We start from the raw sequence: 23,543 nt of genomic DNA on the forward strand, positions 1-23,543 counted from the left end.
TCTTCTGTGCTCTTCTTCCCCAGCCCTGGAATGTCAGTGGAATTCCTCCGCAGTTCTCTTCTTCTGCCAAAAATTTTTTTTAGAAGAAAAAGATGTGTATCTTCTGTTTCCTTATTTTTTTGCAGGAAAGCATAGGGTTGTTGACTTCCTCTCCCCTCCCTTCCTTCCTTCTTTCCAAAGGTACTCATCTAAAAAAAAGGAGAACCAAATGATTGTTCCTGTTCTCTTTCTTGAGTTACTTTAATGCGCTGTCCCCACTAAACTCTGAACTATAACTCACAGACAGAGATAGCGAAAGGACACGAGATTCATAAAAGGGCATTAGGAGACTTACAGAGAGGAGACACAGCCCTCCCTCCTCAATGATCAGTAAGTAGATTTCCAGCTCACACTTAATGACATGAAGGTGATAAGTGACATTAATATGTATATATATTATACATATATATATATATTCACATATATATATATATATATATATATATATATATACTTATATATGCACACACACACACATATATATATAAATAAATATATATGTATATATATATATACTCATCTGCTGTATATATATATAGACACACACATATATGTGTATATATATATATATATATATATATATATATACACTCATCCGCTACAGAAATAAATTGCTCATCACATAATAAAACTATCATTTGTTGATTCAAAAAGTTTCTTGTATATACTGTACATGTTTTCACTTCTCTGTTATTCTATGATGTATGCACCCATGATCTAACTATCTATTGAAACTGATTATTGATAGGAATAGGTGGTAAAGACATGCATGCAATTATTTCAGCTGCCACAATTACAATAGAGCACCACCTGTCTATATCAATGTAAATTTGCATTCACTTACATAGCACGTAGCATGCAGATAGGGGAGTGAGCTGTGAGACAGATAGTAATGACATTGCACAATGACTGCTCATCCCCTAGGTCTGTGACAGCGAACTTCAGGGTCCTGTGTGGACATTGGGGGTGGTGTGATTGTACAAAGTCAAAAGGATTGTCTGTAATTTCTGCAGTGGGATTTAAAGTAGCGATTTGTTTTATAGGAAAAAACAGCAGAGTTTTTGTTATTAATTGCGGTTTTAAATCCTGCTACAAAAACTACCAAAAATCTATCTGCCGTTTTGCAAAATCGCTTTCATTAACTAAACCCAACAGGGAGGAAAATGTACACAAAAGTCCCTATACACTGTACTATGTGGTTCACCTTTACCATGGTAATCTAATCACATGGATATGCAGTTGCCGTAAAATTGTAATCTTCTTGTTAGTAATTGGCTTTTATTCTCCAATGGGTTTACTAATGGGATTGAGATACAAGTGAAAACATTTCTACATAAGATTATAGTAGTTCAAGATAAAAGTTTCTCTGAAATGTTCTTTTTCATACTATGATCCAACAAAATAAATACAAATGTATTTGTTTAAAGGCAATAAATATAAGTATTCCAAGCTCTAACTGGTTATAGTGACAGATTAGCTGTATAACTATATCCTAAATCACTGAGATTTTAAGCAGCCTTATGGGGCGTATACACGGAGCGATTTGAACTATATTGTTATCGTTTAAATCGTTCATTTTTAGCACCCTTCCAGCCCACCAATGACCTGCGATGTGCGGGCACGTATGGTCGATATCGATATCGACCATCGCCCGTGCATACAGGTCAACTTGCTCGATATCGAGTAAATTACTTTAGGGACGCTCGATCATTGATCGCAGGTCGTTATAGTCGTTGGTAGGTACATGGTGTGCTGGATGATCGATATCAATCATCCAGCCCACCTGGGAGATCGAACAACGATATCGTTATCATTGTCAATCGTCCCGTGCAGGGATTAATTGGGTAATCTGGAGTTGAATTTAAAGGGCCTGATTTAGAGGTGCACGCAGCTCGGCCACGTATTTTGTCGTGCTAACCTGTCTCGGTGCGTCCATCATGTAGCATCCACACAGCGCACAATGCTGAGCCAGGCCCTACATGTAAGAGGCACAGTATGTCATGTTTATACTAAACTGACAAATCGTTTGAAACAAAGGTCATATACATATATATATATATATTATATATATAAATAGAGCATATATTTTTATATTAGTGCATTGCGTCAATCCACTGTCATGGTCATAATTAATTAGTTTATATATATATATATATATATATATATATATATATATATGCAGTATGTATATATATATATATATATATGTAATATAAATTAGAGGATGAGGGTCTCGCTTTAATGTTACCATTTTCATTGCTAGCTTTAGCGTCATAGAAAGTACTCAGACACTTCTAACTAATATATTGTCACTTGTGATTGTGAGACATGGCTGCTTACACTTAGTGCTTCGTGTTACAAGGTAAAGAAAAACTAAAATTCAAACTCAATTTATCTAAAATTAAACTAGAAAGTGGGCAATTAGCGGCCCTCCAGCTGCTGATGAACTACATATACCAGCATGCTCTGCAACAGTTTTAGCATGGCCACATAGCTAAACTGTGGCAGGGCATACTGGGAAGTGTAGTTCTACAACAGCTGGAGGGATACTTATAGCCCACACCTAAGGCTGCTTGTCACACTCCAGTTCTTAAACCAAACCAAGCAACACAAAACTCACTGTAATCCTAAAATACATTTTCATTAGCAAGGTGCCATGGTGTTAATATCACCCATTATTTTATCTATATGTCTGTCTGCCTACAGTCTATACACACATACACATTTAAAACGACAGTAGAAAATTCCACAAGCTGCACAAATATATAGTATTTCAGTTCTAATATATCTTTATTAAAATACTTTATTATATACATTATTGAATATTGAAGATGACAAGAGATTTACCAGTAAGTAAAGTAGAAATATGTAAAACCAGTGTTTAATAAAATCCATTCCCTCTTATAAGTGCTTATTGATAAGGTGACATGTTATGATGATCAGCAGTGACCAGTTAGAAAGTTCAGATCAGCACTAAACTAAAGACTATAACAATTTTATGGCTGCATCTTTCCTCCAAGACCATTTTATTTTCTGCTCATGTTATCTAATGACAGTTTGCACATGAATTACAGGATTCTGGGAGTCTGTAATGTTCATTATACAAACCTTTGTCTCTTAGCAAATTATATATATCCGGTGCTCCCACTTCATATTTACAGCTTAAACCACAGGACAAAACATTATAGCGTGAGTAGCATTGTACAGAAGAAGGTGAAACGCACATTTTAAAGAGTGCACCTGCCGTTATGTGAGGGTTGTGTCATTAAAGGGGTGTTGTACAGAGGGAGCATTTTATATTCAAATTATGTGTTTTTTATTTTTGAATCTCGTTATCTCTAATATCTGACCAGAAGACAACATGGATTAAATATTATATTCTGAATATGTGAATATAAAATACAGATTTGTATGTAGAAATGACAGGAATAATTGCACACCGATGAGTTAGCTCAGGCTGTTATCTTATATAATTACATTGAAGGATATTTCACTCACCAAATGCTAATTGTTGTATTTACAAAGGCAATTTTTAGCACCATAAGACACTTTATCACCACTAGATATGAACTATTAACACACAGATAAAAGGACACCCTGCTCTTCATTAAGCTTTATTATATGTCAGTAAGTATTTATAATGGGATGCGGTGATAATCCTGGAAAGTGGGATGCCAGCGCTTACAATACCGACATCGGAATTCCGACACTTGTCGGAATTCTGGTGCTGGCACCCCGACCTCCGGCATCCCAAAGGTAAGTAGTGGGGTTAGGGGGAGGGTTAGGGGTTAGGGTTAGGCACAAGGGGGAGGGTTAGAGGATATGGGTAACCAGCAGACCTGATAGGGTGAATTTATAACCCCAAACTCTCCTTAGAACTTTTAACATTTTAACAACCTTGGACAGTAATGACTGATACACACATATATATTATATATATATATATATTAGGGGTGAGCGGGTTCGGATTTCTGAAATCCGAACCCCCCCGAGCCCCCCCGATCCGAGTCCGATCCGAGTCAGGCTCGACTTTTCCCGCCTGACTCGGATCTGAAATCGAGGCAAAACGTCATCATCCCGCCTTCCGAGTCTCGCGGGTTTTGGATCCTATATAAGGTACCCGCGTCGGCGCCATTTTCTCACTCGGCTGTGGACAGTGAAGAGGGAGGGTGGGAGTTAGGGCTGTGTAGTGTAGTGTAGTGTAGTGCTGCTGTTGTCCACTACTTCAAAGTCCATAGGGGCTGGCTGTGTTGTGCTGCTGTTGTTAATAGGGGCTGTGTCCACTACTTCAAAGTAGGGGTGAGCGGGTTCGGATTTCTGAAATCCGAACCCCCCCGAGCCCCCCCGATCCGAGTCCGATCCGAGTCAGGCTCGACTTTTCCCGCCTGACTCGGATCTGAAATCGAGGCAAAACGTCATCATCCCGCCTTCCGAGTCTCGCGGGTTTTGGATCCTATATAAGGTACCCGCGTCGGCGCCATTTTCTCACTCGGCTGTGGACAGTGAAGAGGGAGGGTGGGAGTTAGGGCTGTGTAGTGTAGTGTAGTGTAGTGCTGCTGTTGTCCACTACTTCAAAGTCCATAGGGGCTGGCTGTGTTGTGCTGCTGTTGTTAATAGGGGCTGTGTCCACTACTTCAAAGTCCATAGGGGCTGGCTGGACTGTGTTGTGCAGTCAGTTCTCCATAGGGGCTGTGTCCACTCCAAAGTCCTGTGCAGTGTCCCAGTCCTAAAGGAGTGCTGTAGTGTTGTCCAGGGGGTGCTCTGTCCATCAGGGGTGCTCCCCCCAAGTGCTAAAAAAATAATATATTTTCTGTGTTTGTGAATTGTGTGCGCAGTAGCCGCACGTGCATCAACAAAGTAGTGCCAAGCGTGCGCCTGTGTCATAAGTAAAGGGCCGGCTGGCTTGACCGTTAAAGGGTGCTGTAACCCCCGAAAGTACACTCCAGTCCAAACCAAAAAAAAATTATTTTCTGTGTTTGTGAATTGTGTGCGCAGTAGCCGCACGTGCATCAACAAAGTAGTGCCAAGCGTGCGCCTGTGTCATAAGTAAAGGGCCGGCTGGCTTGACTGTTAAGGGTGCTGTAACCCCCGAAAGTACACTCCAGTCCAAACCAAAAAAAAAATTATTTTCTGTGTTTGTGAATTGTGTGCGCAGTAGCCGCACGTGCATCAACAAAGTAGTGCCAAGCGTGCGCCTGTGTCATAAGTAAAGGGCCGGCTGGCTTGACCGTTAAGGGTGCTGTAACCCCCGAAAGTACACTCCAGTCCAAACCAAAAAAAAAAATATTTTCTGTGTTTGTGAATTGTGTGCGCAGTAGCCGCACGTGCATCAACAAAGTAGTGCCAAGCGTGCACCTGTGTCATAAGTAAAGGGCCGGCTGGCTTGACCGTTAAGGGTGCTGTAACCCCCGAAAGTACACTCCAGTCCAAACCAAAAAAAAAATTATTTTCTGTGTTTGTGAATTGTGTGCGCAGTAGCCGCACGTGCATCAACAAAGTAGTGCCAAGCGTGCGCCTGTGTCATAAATAAAGGGCCGGCTGGCTGGACCGTTAAAGGGTGCTGTAACCCCCGAAAGTACACTCCAGTCCAAACCAAAAAAAAATTATTTTCTGTGTTTGTGAATTGTGTGCGCAGTAGCCGCACGTGCATCAACAAAGTAGTGCCAAGCGTGCGCCTGTGTCATAAGTAAAGGGCCGGCTGGCTTGACCGTTAAGGGTGCTGTAACCCCCGAAAGTACACTCCAGTCCAAACCAAAAAAAAAATTATTTTCTGTGTTTGTGAATTGTGTGCGCAGTAGCCGCACGTGCATCAACAAAGTAGTGCCAAGCGTGCGCCTGTGTCATAAGTAAAGGGCCGGCTGGCTTGACCATTAAAGGGTGCTGTAACCCCCAAAGTACACTCCAGTCCAAACCAAAAAAAAAATTATTTTCTGTGTTTGTGAATTGTGTGCGCAGTAGCCGCACGTGCATCAACAAAGTAGTGCCAAGCGTGCGCCTGTGTCATAAGTAAAGGGCCGGCTGGCTTGACCGTTAAAGGGTGCTGTAACCCCCGAAAGTACACTCCAGTCCAAACCAAAAAAAAATTATTTTCTGTGTTTGTGAATTGTGTGCGCAGTAGCCGCACGTGCATCAACAAAGTAGTGCCAAGCGTGCGCCTGTGTCATAAGTAAAGGGCCGGCTGGCTTGACCGTTAAAGGGTGCTGTAACCCCCGAAAGTACACTCCAGTCCAAACCAAAAAAAAATTATTTTCTGTGTTTGTGAATTGTGTGCGCAGTAGCCGCACGTGCATCAACAAAGTAGTGCCAAGCGTGCGCCTGTGTCATAAGTAAAGGGCCGGCTGGCTTGACCGTTAAAGGGTGCTGTAACCCCCGAAAGTACACTCCAGTCCAAACCAAAAAAAAATTATTTTCTGTGTTTGTGAATTGTGTGCGCAGTAGCCGCACGTGCATCAACAAAGTAGTGCCAAGCGTGCGCCTGTGTCATAAGTAAAGGGCCGGCTGGCTTGACCATTAAAGGGTGCTGTAACCCCCAAAGTACACTCCAGTCCAAACCAAAAAAAAAATTATTTTCTGTGTTTGTGAATTGTGTGCGCAGTAGCCGCACGTGCATCAACAAAGTAGTGCCAAGCGTGCGCCTGTGTCATAAGTAAAGGGCCGGCTGGCTTGACCGTTAAAGGGTGCTGTAACCCCCGAAAGTACACTCCAGTCCAAACCAAAAAAAAATTATTTTCTGTGTTTGTGAATTGTGTGCGCAGTAGCCGCACGTGCATCAACAAAGTAGTGCCAAGCGTGCGCCTGTGTCATAAGTAAAGGGCCGGCTGGCTTGACCGTTAAAGGGTGCTGTAACCCCCGAAAGTACACTCCAGTCCAAACCAAAAAAAAATTATTTTCTGTGTTTGTGAATTGTGTGCGCAGTAGCCGCACGTGCATCAACAAAGTAGTGCCAAGCGTGCGCCTGTGTCATAAGTAAAGGGCCGGCTGGCTTGACCGTTAAGGGTGCTGTAACCCCCGAAAGTACACTCCAGTCCAAACCAAAAAAAAATTATTTTCTGTGTTTGTGAATTGTGTGCGCAGTAGCCGCACGTGCATCAACAAAGTAGTGCCAAGAGTGCGCCTGTGTCATAAGTAAAGGGCCGGCTGGCTTGACCGTTAAAGGGTGCTGTAACCCACAAAGTACACTCCAGTCCAAACCAAAAAAAAAATTATTTTCTGTGTTTAGCCGCACGTATATATCAAATCGATATAACATAAATGGAGGACCAAACTTTCTCCGATAAAAATAAAATAGAGAAAGATCAAGAACCACTTCCTCCTAGTGCTGAAGCTGCTGCCACTAGTCATGACATAGACGATAACATGCCATCAACGTCGTCTGCCAAGGCCGATGCCCAATGTCATAGTAGAGGGCACATACAATCCCAAATGGCAAAGTTCAGGAAAATGACCTTGAAAAAGACATTTAAATCAGCTGAAGAGAAACGTAAACTTGCCAATATGCCATTTACGACACGGAGTGGCAAGGAACGGCTAAGGTCGATCCCTAGTATGTTCATGACTAGTGGTTCAGCTTCACATGACGATGGAAGCCCTCCTCCCACTAAAAAAATCAAAAGAGTTAAGCTGGCAAAAGCACAGCGAAGAACTGTGCTTTCTAAGAAGATATCACAAATCCCCAAGGAGAGTCCAAGTGTGGTGGTGGTTGCGATGCCTGACCTTCCCAGCACTGGACGGGAAGAGGTGGCTCTTTCCACCATTTGCACGCCCCCTGCAAGTGCTGAAAGGAGCACCCACAGTCCACTTGCTGATATGCAAATTGAAGATGTCACTGTTGAAGTACAACAGGATGAGGATACTGGTGTAGCTGGCGCTGAGGAGGAAGTTGGCGAGGAGGATTCTGATGGTGATGTGGTTTGTTTAAATCAGGCTCCGGGGGAGACAGTTGTTGTCCGTGGGATGAAAAAGCCCATCACGGTCATGCCTGGGCAGAAGACCAAACATTCCACCTCTTTGGTCTGGCAATATTTCTATCCAAATCCGGACAACAACTGTCTTGCCATATGTACCATATGTAAAGGTGAAATAAGTAGGGGTAGGGATGTCAACCACCTAGGAACATCCTCCCTTATACGGCACCTGCAGCGCGTTCATAAAAAGTTACTGTCAAGTTCAGAAACTTTGGCTAAGACCGTAAGCAGTCCAGGGACACCTAAATCCCGTTGTCCTGTTGTATCCAAGCGCCTGCAAACCACACCATCAACTCCCTCCTCGTCAATTTCCTCCTTAGTCAGGATCGGAAGTAGTCCTGCAGGCCATGTCACTGGCATGACTGACTCTCCTATCCGGGATTCCTCTGGAGGATCCTGCATTGCTACGCCTACTGCTGCCGCTGCTGCTGTTGCTGCTGCTGGGAGTCGTTCATCATCCCAGAGAGGAAGTAGGAACACCACTACTTTTACTAAACAATTGACCCTCCAACAGTCCTTAGCGAGGAGGATGAAGTACGACAGCAGTCATCCTGAAGCAAAACGTATAACTGAGGCCTTGACTGCTATGTTGGTGTTAGACGTGCGTCCGGTATCCGCCATTAGTGCAGTGGGATTTAGACAATTGATGGAGGTAGTGTGTCCCCGGTTCCAAATCCCGTCTAGATTCCACTTCACTAGGCAGGCGATACCGAGACTGTACAGAAACGTCAGAAAAAGTGTCCTCAGTGTCCTGAAAAATGCCGTTGTACACAATGTCCACTTAACCACGGACATGTGGACAAGTGGAACAGGGCAGACTAAGGACTATATGACTGTGACAGCCCACTGGGTAGATGTATCACCTTACGCAGCAACAGCAGCAGCGTCACCAGTAGCAGCATCTCAGAAACGCCAGCTCGTTACAAGGCAGGCTACGCTGTGTATCACCGGTTTCAGTAAGAGGCACACCGCCGACAACCTCTTAGAGAAACTGAGGGAAATCATCGCCCAGTGGCTTACCCCACTTAGACTCTCCTGGGGATTTGTGATATCTGACAACGCCACCAATATTGTGCGGGCATTACATCTGGGCAAATTCCAGCACGTCCCATGTTTTGCTCACACAATAAACTTGGTGGTGCAGAATTTTCTGAAAAGCGACAGGGGCGTGCAGGAGACGCTTTGGGTGGCCCGAAAAATTTCTGGCCACTTTCGCCATTCAGCGACTGCGTGCCGAAGACTGGAGCGCCAGCAAACACTCTTGAACCTGCCCCACCATCACCTGAAGCAAGAGGTTGTGACGCGGTGGAACTCAACCCTCTATATGCTTCAGAGGATGGAGGAGCAGCAAAAGGCCATACAAGCCTATACATCCACCTATGACATAGGCAAAGGAGGGGGTATGCACCTGACTCAAGCGCAGTGGAGAATGATTTCCGTGTTGTGCAAGGTTCTCCAGCCCTTCGAACTTGCCACACGTGAAGTCAGTTCAGACACAGCCAGCTTGAGTCAGGTCATTCCCCTCATCAGGCTTTTGCAGAAGCAGCTGGAGAAAGTGAAGGAGGAGCTAAGACGGAGCGATTCCGCTCGGCATGTGGGACTTGTGGATGAAGCCCTTCATTCGCTTTGCCAGGATTCCAGGGTGGTCAATCTGTTGAAATCAGACCACTACATTTTGGCCACCGTGCTTGATCCTAGGTTTAAAGCCTATGTGGTGTCTCTCTTTCCGGCCGACACAAGCCTGCAGAGGTGCAAAGACCTGCTGGTGAACACACTGTCAGCTGAAGCGGAACGTGACACGTCAACGGCTCCTTCTTCATTTTCTCCCGCAACTGGGGCTGCCAGGAAAAAACTTAGGTATCCTAAGCAACCCGCTGGCGGTGATGCAGGGCAGGCAGGACCAAGTTTGGACATCTGGTCTGGACTGAAGGACCTGGCAACAATTTCTGACATGTCTACTGTCACTGCATATGATACTGTCACCATTGACAGAATGGTGGAGGATTACATCGGTGACAGCATCCAAGTAGGCATGTCAGACAGTCCATACCTGTACTGGCAGGAAAAAGAGGCAATTTGGAGGCCCCTGTACAAGCTGGCTCTATTTTACCTGAGTTGCCCCCCCTCCAGTGTGTACTCCGAAAGAGTGTTTAGTGCAGCCGGGAACCTTGTCAGCGAAAGGCGTAGGAGGTTGCTTCCACAGAATGTGGAGAAGATGATGTTCATCAAAATGAATTATCAGCTCTTCCAGGGAGACCAGCCTCCAGAAGGTACAGAGGGACCTGTGGTGGTGGATTCAAGTGGGGACGAGTTAATACTTTGTGAGGATGAGGATGTACACACTGAAGAGGGTGAGGAATCGGTGGATGAGGAGGATGAGGATGACATCTTGCCTCCGTAGAGCCAGTTTGTGCAGGGACACATTAATTTCCAGCTTGTTTTGTGGGGGCCCAAACGAACCAATCATTTCAGCCACAGTTGTGTGGCAGACCCTGGCGCTGAAATGATTGATTTGTTAAAGTGTGCATGTCCTGTTTATACAACATAAGGGTGGGTGGGAGGGCCCAAGGACAATTCCATCTTGCACTTCTTTTTTTTCTTTGCATTATGTACAGTTTGGGGCCTAGTTTTTCTAACTGCCATCCTGTCTGCCACTGCAGTGTCACTCCTAGATGGGTCACGTGTTTGTGCCGCCCACTCGTGTCGCTTAGCATAGTCATCCAGCTACCTCGGTGCAACCTTTTGGACATGAAAACACTATTGTGAGGTGTGAGGTGTTCAGAATAGACTGGAAATGAGTGGAAATTAAGGTTATTGAGGTTAATAATAGCATAGGAGCAGAGAAACCAACAAATTCTGTGATTTTAGCTGTTTTTATGCTTTTTAAAAAAAAAATACAGATCCAAAACACAAAACCCAGAACCCAAAACACGGAAGGGTGGTTTTGGCAAAACCAATCCAGATCCAAAACACGAAGAAAGATCCAGATCCAAAACCAAAACACAAAACACGAAAAGTGGCCGGTGCACACCCCTACTTCAAAGTCCATAGGGGCTGGCTGGACTGTGTTGTGCAGTCAGTTCTCCATAGGGGCTGTGTCCACTCCAAAGTCCTGTGCAGTGTCCCAGTCCTAAAGGAGTGCTGTAGTGTTGTCCAGGGGGTGCTCTGTCCATCAGGGGTGCTCCCCCCAAGTGCTAAAAAAATAATATATTTTCTGTGTTTGTGAATTGTGTGCGCAGTAGCCGCACGTGCATCAACAAAGTAGTGCCAAGCGTGCGCCTGTGTCATAAGTAAAGGGCCGGCTGGCTTGACCGTTAAAGGGTGCTGTAACCCCCGAAAGTACACTCCAGTCCAAACCAAAAAAAAATTATTTTCTGTGTTTGTGAATTGTGTGCGCAGTAGCCGCACGTGCATCAACAAAGTAGTGCCAAGCGTGCGCCTGTGTCATAAGTAAAGGGCCGGCTGGCTTGACTGTTAAGGGTGCTGTAACCCCCGAAAGTACACTCCAGTCCAAACCAAAAAAAAAAATATTTTCTGTGTTTGTGAATTGTGTGCGCAGTAGCCGCACGTGCATCAACAAAGTAGTGCCAAGCGTGCGCCTGTGTCATAAGTAAAGGGCCGGCTGGCTTGACCGTTAAGGGTGCTGTAACCCCCGAAAGTACACTCCAGTCCAAACCAAAAAAAAAATTATTTTCTGTGTTTGTGAATTGTGTGCGCAGTAGCCGCACGTGCATCAACAAAGTAGTGCCAAGCGTGCACCTGTGTCATAAGTAAAGGGCCGGCTGGCTTGACCGTTAAGGGTGCTGTAACCCCCGAAAGTACACTCCAGTCCAAACCAAAAAAAAAATTATTTTCTGTGTTTGTGAATTGTGTGCGCAGTAGCCGCACGTGCATCAACAAAGTAGTGCCAAGCGTGCGCCTGTGTCATAAATAAAGGGCCGGCTGGCTGGACCGTTAAAGGGTGCTGTAACCCCCGAAAGTACACTCCAGTCCAAACCAAAAAAAAATTATTTTCTGTGTTTGTGAATTGTGTGCGCAGTAGCCGCACGTGCATCAACAAAGTAGTGCCAAGCGTGCGCCTGTGTCATAAGTAAAGGGCCGGCTGGCTTGACCGTTAAGGGTGCTGTAACCCCCGAAAGTACACTCCAGTCCAAACCAAAAAAAAAATTATTTTCTGTGTTTGTGAATTGTGTGCGCAGTAGCCGCACGTGCATCAACAAAGTAGTGCCAAGCGTGCGCCTGTGTCATAAGTAAAGGGCCGGCTGGCTTGACCATTAAAGGGTGCTGTAACCCCCAAAGTACACTCCAGTCCAAACCAAAAAAAAAATTATTTTCTGTGTTTGTGAATTGTGTGCGCAGTAGCCGCACGTGCATCAACAAAGTAGTGCCAAGCGTGCGCCTGTGTCATAAGTAAAGGGCCGGCTGGCTTGACCGTTAAAGGGTGCTGTAACCCCCGAAAGTACACTCCAGTCCAAACCAAAAAAAAATTATTTTCTGTGTTTGTGAATTGTGTGCGCAGTAGCCGCACGTGCATCAACAAAGTAGTGCCAAGCGTGCGCCTGTGTCATAAGTAAAGGGCCGGCTGGCTTGACCGTTAAAGGGTGCTGTAACCCCCGAAAGTACACTCCAGTCCAAACCAAAAAAAAATTATTTTCTGTGTTTGTGAATTGTGTGCGCAGTAGCCGCACGTGCATCAACAAAGTAGTGCCAAGCGTGCGCCTGTGTCATAAGTAAAGGGCCGGCTGGCTTGACCGTTAAAGGGTGCTGTAACCCCCGAAAGTACACTCCAGTCCAAACCAAAAAAAAATTATTTTCTGTGTTTGTGAATTGTGTGCGCAGTAGCCGCACGTGCATCAACAAAGTAGTGCCAAGCGTGCGCCTGTGTCATAAGTAAAGGGCCGGCTGGCTTGACCGTTAAAGGGTGCTGTAACCCCCAAAAGTACACTCCAGTCCAAACCAAAAAAAAATTATTTTCTGTGTTTGTGAATTGTGTGCGCAGTAGCCGCACGTGCATCAACAAAGTAGTGCCAAGCGTGCGCCTGTGTCATAAGTAAAGGGCCGGCTGGCTTGACCATTAAAGGGTGCTGTAACCCCCAAAGTACACTCCAGTCCAAACCAAAAAAAAAATTATTTTCTGTGTTTGTGAATTGTGTGCGCAGTAGCCGCACGTGCATCAACAAAGTAGTGCCAAGCGTGCGCCTGTGTCATAAGTAAAGGGCCGGCTGGCTTGACCGTTAAAGGGTGCTGTAACCCCCGAAAGTACACTCCAGTCCAAACCAAAAAAAAATTATTTTCTGTGTTTGTGAATTGTGTGCGCAGTAGCCGCACGTGCATCAACAAAGTAGTGCCAAGCGTGCGCCTGTGTCATAAGTAAAGGGCCGGCTGGCTTGACCGTTAAAGGGTGCTGTAACCCCCGAAAGTACACTCCAGTCCAAACCAAAAAAAAATTATTTTCTGTGTTTGTGAATTGTGTGCGCAGTAGCCGCACGTGCATCAACAAAGTAGTGCCAAGCGTGCGCCTGTGTCATAAGTAAAGGGCCGGCTGGCTTGACCGTTAAGGGTGCTGTAACCCCCGAAAGTACACTCCAGTCCAAACCAAAAAAAAATTATTTTCTGTGTTTGTGAATTGTGTGCGCAGTAGCCGCACGTGCATCAACAAAGTAGTGCCAAGAGTGCGCCTGTGTCATAAGTAAAGGGCCGGCTGGCTTGACCGTTAAAGGGTGCTGTAACCCACAAAGTACACTCCAGTCCAAACCAAAAAAAAAATTATTTTCTGTGTTTAGCCGCACGTATATATCAAATCGATATAACATAAATGGAGGACCAAACTTTCTCCGATAAAAATAAAATAGAGAAAGATCAAGAACCACTTCCTCCTAGTGCTGAAGCTGCTGCCACTAGTCATGACATAGACGATAACATGCCATCAACGTCGTCTGCCAAGGCCGATGCCCAATGTCATAGTAGAGGGCACATACAATCCCAAATGGCAAAGTTCAGGAAAATGACCTTGAAAAAGACATTTAAATCAGCTGAAGAGAAACGTAAACTTGCCAATATGCCATTTACGACACGGAGTGGCAAGGAACGGCTAAGGTCGATCCCTAGTATGTTCATGACTAGTGGTTCAGCTTCACATGACGATGGAAGCCCTCCTCCCACTAAAAAAATCAAAAGAGTTAAGCTGGCAAAAGCACAGCGAAGAACTGTGCTTTCTAAGAAGATATCACAAATCCCCAAGGAGAGTCCAAGTGTGGTGGTGGTTGCGATGCCTGACCTTCCCAGCACTGGACGGGAAGAGGTGGCTCTTTCCACCATTTGCACGCCCCCTGCAAGTGCTGAAAGGAGCACCCACAGTCCACTTGCTGATATGCAAATTGAAGATGTCACTGTTGAAGTACAACAGGATGAGGATACTGGTGTAGCTGGCGCTGAGGAGGAAGTTGGCGAGGAGGATTCTGATGGTGATGTGGTTTGTTTAAATCAGGCTCCGGGGGAGACAGTTGTTGTCCGTGGGATGAAAAAGCCCATCACGGTCATGCCTGGGCAGAAGACCAAACATTCCACCTCTTTGGTCTGGCAATATTTCTATCCAAATCCGGACAACAACTGTCTTGCCATATGTACCATATGTAAAGGTGAAATAAGTAGGGGTAGGGACGTCAACCACCTAGGAACATCCTCCCTTATACGGCACCTGCAGCGCGTTCATAAAAAGTTACTGTCAAGTTCAGAAACTTTGGCTAAGACCGTAAGCAGTCCAGGGACACCTAAATCCCGTTGTCCTGTTGTATCCAAGCGCCTGCAAACCACACCATCAACTCCCTCCTCGTCAATTTCCTCCTTAGTCAGGATCGGAAGTAGTCCTGCAGGCCATGTCACTGGCATGACTGACTCTCCTATCCGGGATTCCTCTGGAGGATCCTGCATTGCTACGCCTACTGCTGCCGCTGCTGCTGTTGCTGCTGCTGGGAGTCGTTCATCATCCCAGAGAGGAAGTAGGAACACCACTACTTTTACTAAACAATTGACCCTCCAACAGTCCTTAGCGAGGAGGATGAAGTACGACAGCAGTCATCCTGAAGCAAAACGTATAACTGAGGCCTTGACTGCTATGTTGGTGTTAGACGTGCGTCCGGTATCCGCCATTAGTGCAGTGGGATTTAGACAATTGATGGAGGTAGTGTGTCCCCGGTTCCAAATCCCGTCTAGATTCCACTTCACTAGGCAGGCGATACCGAGACTGTACAGAAACGTCAGAAAAAGTGTCCTCAGTGTCCTGAAAAATGCCGTTGTACACAATGTCCACTTAACCACGGACATGTGGACAAGTGGAACAGGGCAGACTAAGGACTATATGACTGTGACAGCCCACTGGGTAGATGTATCACCTTACGCAGCAACAGCAGCAGCGTCACCAGTAGCAGCATCTCAGAAACGCCAGCTCGTTACAAGGCAGGCTATGCTGTGTATCACCGGTTTCAGTAAGAGGCACACCGCCGACAACCTCTTAGAGAAACTGAGGGAAATCATCGCCCAGTGGCTTACCCCACTTAGACTCTCCTGGGGATTTGTGATATCTGACAACGCCACCAATATTGTGCGGGCATTACATCTGGGCAAATTCCAGCACGTCCCATGTTTTGCTCACACAATAAACTTGGTGGTGCAGAATTTTCTGAAAAGCGACAGGGGCGTGCAGGAGACGCTTTGGGTGGCCCGAAAAATTTCTGGCCACTTTCGCCATTCAGCGACTGCGTGCCGAAGACTGGAGCGCCAGCAAACACTCTTGAACCTGCCCCGCCATCACCTGAAGCAAGAGGTTGTGACGCGGTGGAACTCAACCCTCTATATGCTTCAGAGGATGGAGGAGCAGCAAAAGGCCATACAAGCCTATACATCCACCTATGACATAGGCAAAGGAGGGGGTATGCACCTGACTCAAGCGCAGTGGAGAATGATTTCCGTGTTGTGCAAGGTTCTCCAGCCCTTCGAACTTGCCACACGTGAAGTCAGTTCAGACACAGCCAGCTTGAGTCAGGTCATTCCCCTCATCAGGCTTTTGCAGAAGCAGCTGGAGAAAGTGAAGGAGGAGCTAAGACGGAGCGATTCCGCTCGGCATGTGGGACTTGTGGATGAAGCCCTTCATTCGCTTTGCCAGGATTCCAGGGTGGTCAATCTGTTGAAATCAGACCACTACATTTTGGCCACCGTGCTTGATCCTAGGTTTAAAGCCTATGTGGTGTCTCTCTTTCCGGCCGACACAAGCCTGCAGAGGTGCAAAGACCTGCTGGTGAACACACTGTCAGCTGAAGCGGAACGTGACACGTCAACGGCTCCTTCTTCATTTTCTCCCGCAACTGGGGCTGCCAGGAAAAAACTTAGGTATCCTAAGCAACCCGCTGGCGGTGATGCAGGGCAGGCAGGACCAAGTTTGGACATCTGGTCTGGACTGAAGGACCTGGCAACAATTTCTGACATGTCTACTGTCACTGCATATGATACTGTCACCATTGACAGAATGGTGGAGGATTACATCGGTGACAGCATCCAAGTAGGCATGTCAGACAGTCCATACCTGTACTGGCAGGAAAAAGAGGCAATTTGGAGGCCCCTGTACAAGCTGGCTCTATTTTACCTGAGTTGCCCCCCCTCCAGTGTGTACTCCGAAAGAGTGTTTAGTGCAGCCGGGAACCTTGTCAGCGAAAGGCGTAGGAGGTTGCTTCCACAGAATGTGGAGAAGATGATGTTCATCAAAATGAATTATCAGCTCTTCCAGGGAGACCAGCCTCCAGAAGGTACAGAGGGACCTGTGGTGGTGGATTCAAGTGGGGACGAGTTAATACTTTGTGAGGATGAGGATGTACACACTGAAGAGGGTGAGGAATCGGTGGATGAGGAGGATGAGGATGACATCTTGCCTCCGTAGAGCCAGTTTGTGCAGGGACACATTAATTTCCAGCTTGTTTTGTGGGGGCCCAAACGAACCAATCATTTCAGCCACAGTTGTGTGGCAGACCCTGGCGCTGAAATGATTGATTTGTTAAAGTGTGCATGTCCTGTTTATACAACATAAGGGTGGGTGGGAGGGCCCAAGGACAATTCCATCTTGCACTTCTTTTTTTTCTTTGCATTATGTACAGTTTGGGGCCTAGTTTTTCTAACTGCCATCCTGTCTGCCACTGCAGTGTCACTCCTAGATGGGTCACGTGTTTGTGCCGCCCACTCGTGTCGCTTAGCATAGTCATCCAGCTACCTCGGTGCAACCTTTTGGACATGAAAACACTATTGTGAGGTGTGAGGTGTTCAGAATAGACTGGAAATGAGTGGAAATTAAGGTTATTGAGGTTAATAATAGCATAGGAGCAGAGAAACCAACAAATTCTGTGATTTTAGCTGTTTTTATGCTTTTTAAAAAAAAAATACAGATCCAAAACACAAAACCCAGAACCCAAAACACGGAAGGGTGGTTTTGGCAAAACCAATCCAGATCCAAAACACGAAGAAAGATCCAGATCCAAAACCAAAACACAAAACACGAAAAGTGGCCGGTGCACACCCCTAATATATATATATATATATATGCACACACACTACCACACTCACTCACACACACACACCCACACACTAGATAGATAGATTGTTAGATAAATAGATAGATATTTTGTCAGTGTAAGATTGTATAGTGCTGGAGTGTGTTGATGATAGTTGCAATCTTAGGGCACTACACTCAATTAACTTTTAATGGCTTTCTGATTAATATAATGCCTTAATTCCCAGTGATCTGTCTTATTAACACTCATAGAAATAGATATTTTTGAGGTGAGGAACAGTTTCCCATTCCTAAAATTTTTATAACAGAAGTTTAGTGATGTTTTAACCTACTGTACCCTACTAATGAAATATGAAGCAACCACCCTTGTCTCCACCTTCAGATGACTTTGGATGATTGTCTACCCTCCAACATGACCCGTTACACCAGGTACAATGCTCTGCTCCTTGACTTCCCACCTAATGTATGATTGCTGTCACCTGTGTTGAACTAGTTGATTGATGAGAAGGGTTTTTCAACACAGGTGGCTGCAATCATAAATTAGGTGGGAAGTCCAGGAGAAGAGCATTTTGTACCTGGTGGAACGGGTCATGTTGGAGGGTCTGTGATTGGCCAGTGCATGACCTCTTGCAAATTACACTCAGTTGCTCAATATCTGGTTGTTAGTGTTGTACATTTTAGGCTTCATAACATCCAGGTAGAACCTTGGTGTAGAACAGAGGAGAAAGACTAAGCAATATATTTAGCTATTGTCATAATACACATACTGATAAATTGCAGCCGTCTACGTTCCCGTACAGTCCTGACCATATTGCAAAAATGTTTTTAGAAATACATTTTTAAGGAGAAATGTCACGATTCGGGCTGTCAGGCTGCCAGGATCGCGACTCTTACCTCGCCGGGCGCTCTGGCAGGGTCCCTCCGGCAGTGGAGCAGGGTCCTGGAGAGCGGCACTGGGCACAGGGGGTCCCCACAGACTAAGGGGGCTCATCTGGAGGGAGGTGTGAGCAGGTGAAACTGACAGTGCTATCGCGCTGGAAACTACTGGGCGCTGCCATGTTTGATTTTGGTCAGGTGTCTGGTGGGAGCCAATCAGGTCACAGCTGTCCTGGGAGTGTTTTGCAGCCAATCCTGCAGTACCTGAGGGTACTAAAGGGCTGTCAAGAGGTCCTTTAGTTGCCAGTGACAACAAATATTTACCTTAGCACTTTACAGCCATGGATATAACAAGGTAGATTTATTGCACAACAATGGAGGGCTTGTTTACAAAATGGAAAATGGGCAGGGGCAGAGCAGTGTGTACTCTATAAGGGGCCTATTCATCATGAAATAATTATCACTATGAGTTTAAAAAGTTTTTGGAGGCATTCATCAAGCCTCTTACAAAAGTAACATTTCCAAAAAGCTGCTCTTTTTGCATAGTCAGCTTTTCGGAAAGTGATACTTTTCCCCATGTAGCTGAGGGATCCATAAGGAATTCCTAAGTGCTGCATGTCTTTACCCTCCTCCCTCACTATCTATTTCCCCGCTGTGTCTCACCACCTCCTCCCCCCACGGCCTCCGGTGTACGATCCGGCTCCCCTCCCACCTCCAGTGCCAGTTCAAGTCCCCCCCACGGGTGTCCAATCCGGCCCCACCTTCGCGGGAGTCTGATGCCTCCCCCTCGCGGGAGTCCGATGTCTCCCCCTGCGGGTGTCAGATGCCTCACCCCAGCGGGTGTCAGATGTATCCCCCCGTGGGTGTACAATGTTAATTTTAACCTGCTTTTGTAAAAAATAAGATGATGAATAGGCCCCTAAGAAGAATGCAATAAACAACTAATCAATACTACTCCTTAAAATAATACTTAAGATGATTTACACATATTTATTGATGACTTGTATAATGTTTGAATTCTGATCAACATTTCTGCAGCATTAAAAATTAAAGGCAGATTCTACCTTTACAGTATATATTATGAAAAGTTATCCACCAGCCTCTTCCTTCACCTACCTCAATTATGGGAAGTGATGTGCGGTCAGGTAATGCAGCTCAGGCAGAGCCTTTCCTGTCATACATCAGTATATTCTACAGTTTTTACTATGAAAATTATAAGAAAAATGTAATGAAAATATTATAAATATCTTCTTTGTATTACTCTAATAATTTTTATAGTCAAAAGTAAAGAGTGCACTATATACTGCTGCACCTTTGTATAATGCCCACATGAAACCTCGGGTTCATATATGTATGTGTAATTCTGGCTCTGATACTAGCCAGTGCCTCCCCAGCCATTTACTTCACCGCACGTCACTGATTACGGGATTCCTCCATCGTCACTGCCACCTCTACACTGTTGGGATCCATGCTTCTATCAGGTTCACTACACCACAGGACAGATCTGTGAATAGGTCACTTGATGACCCCTATGTTGACACATTACACTATAGCAATGACAAGAGCAGCAGCAGTGCCAATACCCTTAGTAGTGAGGATCCTATACATTTATGGCTCCCATCAGCATAGAGGAAGGTGTCCTGAGAGAGACCCCAAAATTCAAGTAATAAACAATAAGGTAATTGAGGGTACAGTGCAGTAAGTTTATTTTCACAAAGTAAAAGGAAAACGTGGCAGCTTTTCTTACAGACTCTCTCTCCTGTTAACTGTGTACCGCGGCTCCGGGCTCAGCTCCCTGCTGTAGCGTCTCACAGGTCCCTCCTCCTCCCCACTTACCCTATTGGCTGGCAGGGCCCCATCCTGATGCCGCACCTCCCCCCCGAGCTGTAGTGTGCACAGAGTGCCGGAAGGGGAGCGGCCAGGCACAGAGGGAGGCGGCGTCCTCAGGTTACCCGGAGACGGCTCCGTCAATGGAGAGGGAGGAACATGTGTGGCTGCAGGATGGACACTAGAGACAGCGGCGGGCGGGCAGGGTGCGGACTACACCACACATATGGCAACGGTCACTTCACCCTGTGGATGAGTGCAGGCTGCTGGGGCATCTGGCTGCTGCTGCTGGGGCATTTGGCTGCTGCTGCTGGGGCTGAGGGGTAAGTGGCACATTGAATGCATGGACTAATGACTGCTGGAGTGGGGGCTCCTGTACTGGGCTCACAGCTATAGGGGCTCCACACTCCCTGATATCTCATATCCTCAAATGCCATGCCCACCCCTGGGGATTGAGCCTAATGCTGCAACTAATGGGAGTTGCTGTCATATTTTCCCGAGCTCATCCTCGCTCCAGTTGTTTACATTGGGGGGGGGGACTGGAGAGAGGAGGAGTCAGGACTAAACAGTAAGCCACCCCCCCTTAAAGATAAGTCTGGATCCGCCACTGGCTCGAAAAGTATGATACATGACTGGATGACAGTATTATACAGTATGTTCTATTCACATCCGCTCACCTGACAACTTGACTGGAATCTACTGATGCTTTCGTTTTTATGGTTAATGGCAATAAATAATAAGCTTGGCCTGAAGAAGACTATTCCCTTTCAATGCCCCTGTTGAGTATGGAGTTTGCACTGCACCTTCCCAGTTGGCACAGTGGGATCTGCACATTATTTTTCTTTGGTGTAAACTAATGTACTGGAAAGCAGTGTAAGGAAGAACTGGGGCTTGAGTGGGAGAGAATGGATGAAAGAACAAGCTGTTTGTGCACCAGACTGTTTATGAATTCTACATCATCCCATCCAGTGTCCCGGATTGTCATCTCCAACTCATAGTGGCCTGTCAGATAAACTGCTGCGACCTAAAAGGTACCCATCAGTGTGACCCCAAGAAGTAACCTATTGCTTTTACTTAAAAGGCCTTCTCCATTTCCCCGTGTCTGTAAAAGTTATAAACTGTGTAAGCCACAGACTCAGAAATTAAACTGTATTCTAATAATAATAATAATAATAATAATAATAATAATAATAATAATAATAATATGTTTAATAAATAACAACTGGAATAGATAGACTGTTGTGGACTTTGCAATCATCACCCAGACCCAGTGCTGACATATAGCACTAGTATGCATCACACACTTCCCTATCACCCCCCAGGAGCAATGTAGCTGGTGCTGTAGGCTGGGACCAGCATGACAACAGTGCACATTGCCATGGAAAGTGCTGCTACAGATGTCTTTGACGAGGTAGCAGGAAATAATTTTTAGTGAATTGTGTAATTGTTTCACCATATTATTTTGCCAACCTTGATATACGACTTGCACCATATTGACAACGCAATTCAGGGCAGGTACCTATATTGTTTCACTAAGCTCTACTGTATATTGATCTATAAACCTCTACCATCAATAACCTATTGTGGTTAGTGCCCCCAGGTTGCACCACAGTATGCAGTCATCATTCTGGCAATGTCGACATTATGTCAGTGTCAACATTCTGAATGTCAGCATCATATACCACACTCAACACTGATTCTAGTTTACTTTCCCATATGCGAGAACATTGTCTATAACATTATTTGAAAGAGTCCCTACAAATCATATTATGTGATATGTAGAAAGCAGTAATGGTCCTATAATTCCCTTTTTGCCATGACCAGACAAATGTTCCTGGCCGAAGTGGGTGTCATGCTATTGGAGCATCACGTGACCACCTTACATCCAGTAACCGGACACTCTCTTCAGCCAGGAATGCCTGTCTCTCCTGGCCAATGGCATTTAATGATGTGACTGACTGAGAGGGAGTTCAACCCCTTCAAAGAAGCTGCAATTTGCTTGTACAAGTACTGTTCTACTACTGGTGCTGTAGGGTCCTGCTGAGAACAGTTATTTTGTATTACTTTTCTTAATCCAAAAATGAAATGTCATGTACTGTATGATTATCAATTGGGAAAGATACAGCACTGCAGTTTGGAAATGGTTAGGTGTGTGTAATGATGGGGAAGGTATATAGTAAGGGGTAAATTTACTAAAGTGAGAGTGTTTAGAAGTGCGTTTTAAAAGTGATGTTGCCAATAGCAACCAATCAGATTCTAGCTTCTACTAGCATGTGCTAGTTAAATGTTAAGTAGACTCTGATTGGTTGTTATGGGCAATATCACTTTTAAAACTCACTTCTAAAAACTCTCACTTTAGTAAATCTACCCCTTAAGGTGCATACACACAACTATTTTTTGAACGATTAACTATAACGATATCGTTTATTGTTCAATCGTTAAAAAAATCGTTTACTTTCTGAGTTAAAACGATGAGTGATTATCGTTCATGCGTGTTCACGTTTGTCGATTGTAGTTTGCAGTTTGTAGTTCAGTCAACATTTTTCCTTCAACACACAGAAAATCGTTTATTAAGTAAAGTAAAACCAACTACTTTGTTAAATGATTTTCGTTCACTTTTGCAAGGGAAAAACTGAACAAAAATCGTTCAGCGAAAAACGTTCATTACTAACATCGTTGTGTGTGTACGCACCTTAAGTGTTGTTGTTCTGTGGACTAAGGGCCTGATTCAGAGCCGGTCGCTATTTGCGCTCGCTCATCCAGAAAATAGGGGTGGCTATTCAAATGAACCGTTCGCTGTTTGCGGTCTGTTCACACCTCTAGGTCTGAAAGAGCGAACAAAACTTGCGGTCGTTTTTTGGGAAACTACGCCCCCTGGCCGCTCGCATCCTACGTCATGTCCGCTATTTATTAGATTAATCGAGTACATCGAACAGGGTATGAGCTGCACGCTATTCTTGTGGTTGGTTTTTTCTACCACAATTTTGCGAGCAGTTCTGGCTAAAAAATAACCCAGTGACGTGGTCAATGACGCTGCTGATTTAAATATGCACACCCATAAAACGCCCGTTTTGACCTTTAAGCACGCCTGCGATCGGATCTCCACTCCCCGTTTTCAAGCACCTTCCCCTGTTACCACCCACATACGCCTCATCCTGTCACTCAAATTATCAGGCATTCGCTATTTTGCGAGCACATGAATTTCGGCCGCACTGACTGGTTCGCGCATGCGTATAACGATCCGTACGCATGCGCAGTTGAGCAAACATCGCTCGGAGCGAACG

General features: G+C 45.3%; 1 protein-coding gene across 1 annotated transcript in view; it reads left to right on the forward strand.

Moving 5' to 3' along the window:
* The first annotated feature begins 281 nt into the window (after positions 1-281).
* ZNF366 (zinc finger protein 366) overlaps positions 282-23,543 on the forward strand; it is a 58,365-nt gene continuing 35,103 nt past the window's right edge. Inside the window, 1 exon segment of the mRNA XM_088443695.1 lies at positions 282-369. The gene's annotated coding sequence lies outside the window, so the exon portion shown is untranslated.

The sequence above is a fragment of the Taudactylus pleione genome, unplaced genomic scaffold, assembly GCF_031769625.1.
Source record: "Taudactylus pleione unplaced genomic scaffold, aTauple2 ptg000333l, whole genome shotgun sequence".
Taxonomy (NCBI): Eukaryota; Metazoa; Chordata; class Amphibia; order Anura; family Myobatrachidae; genus Taudactylus; species Taudactylus pleione.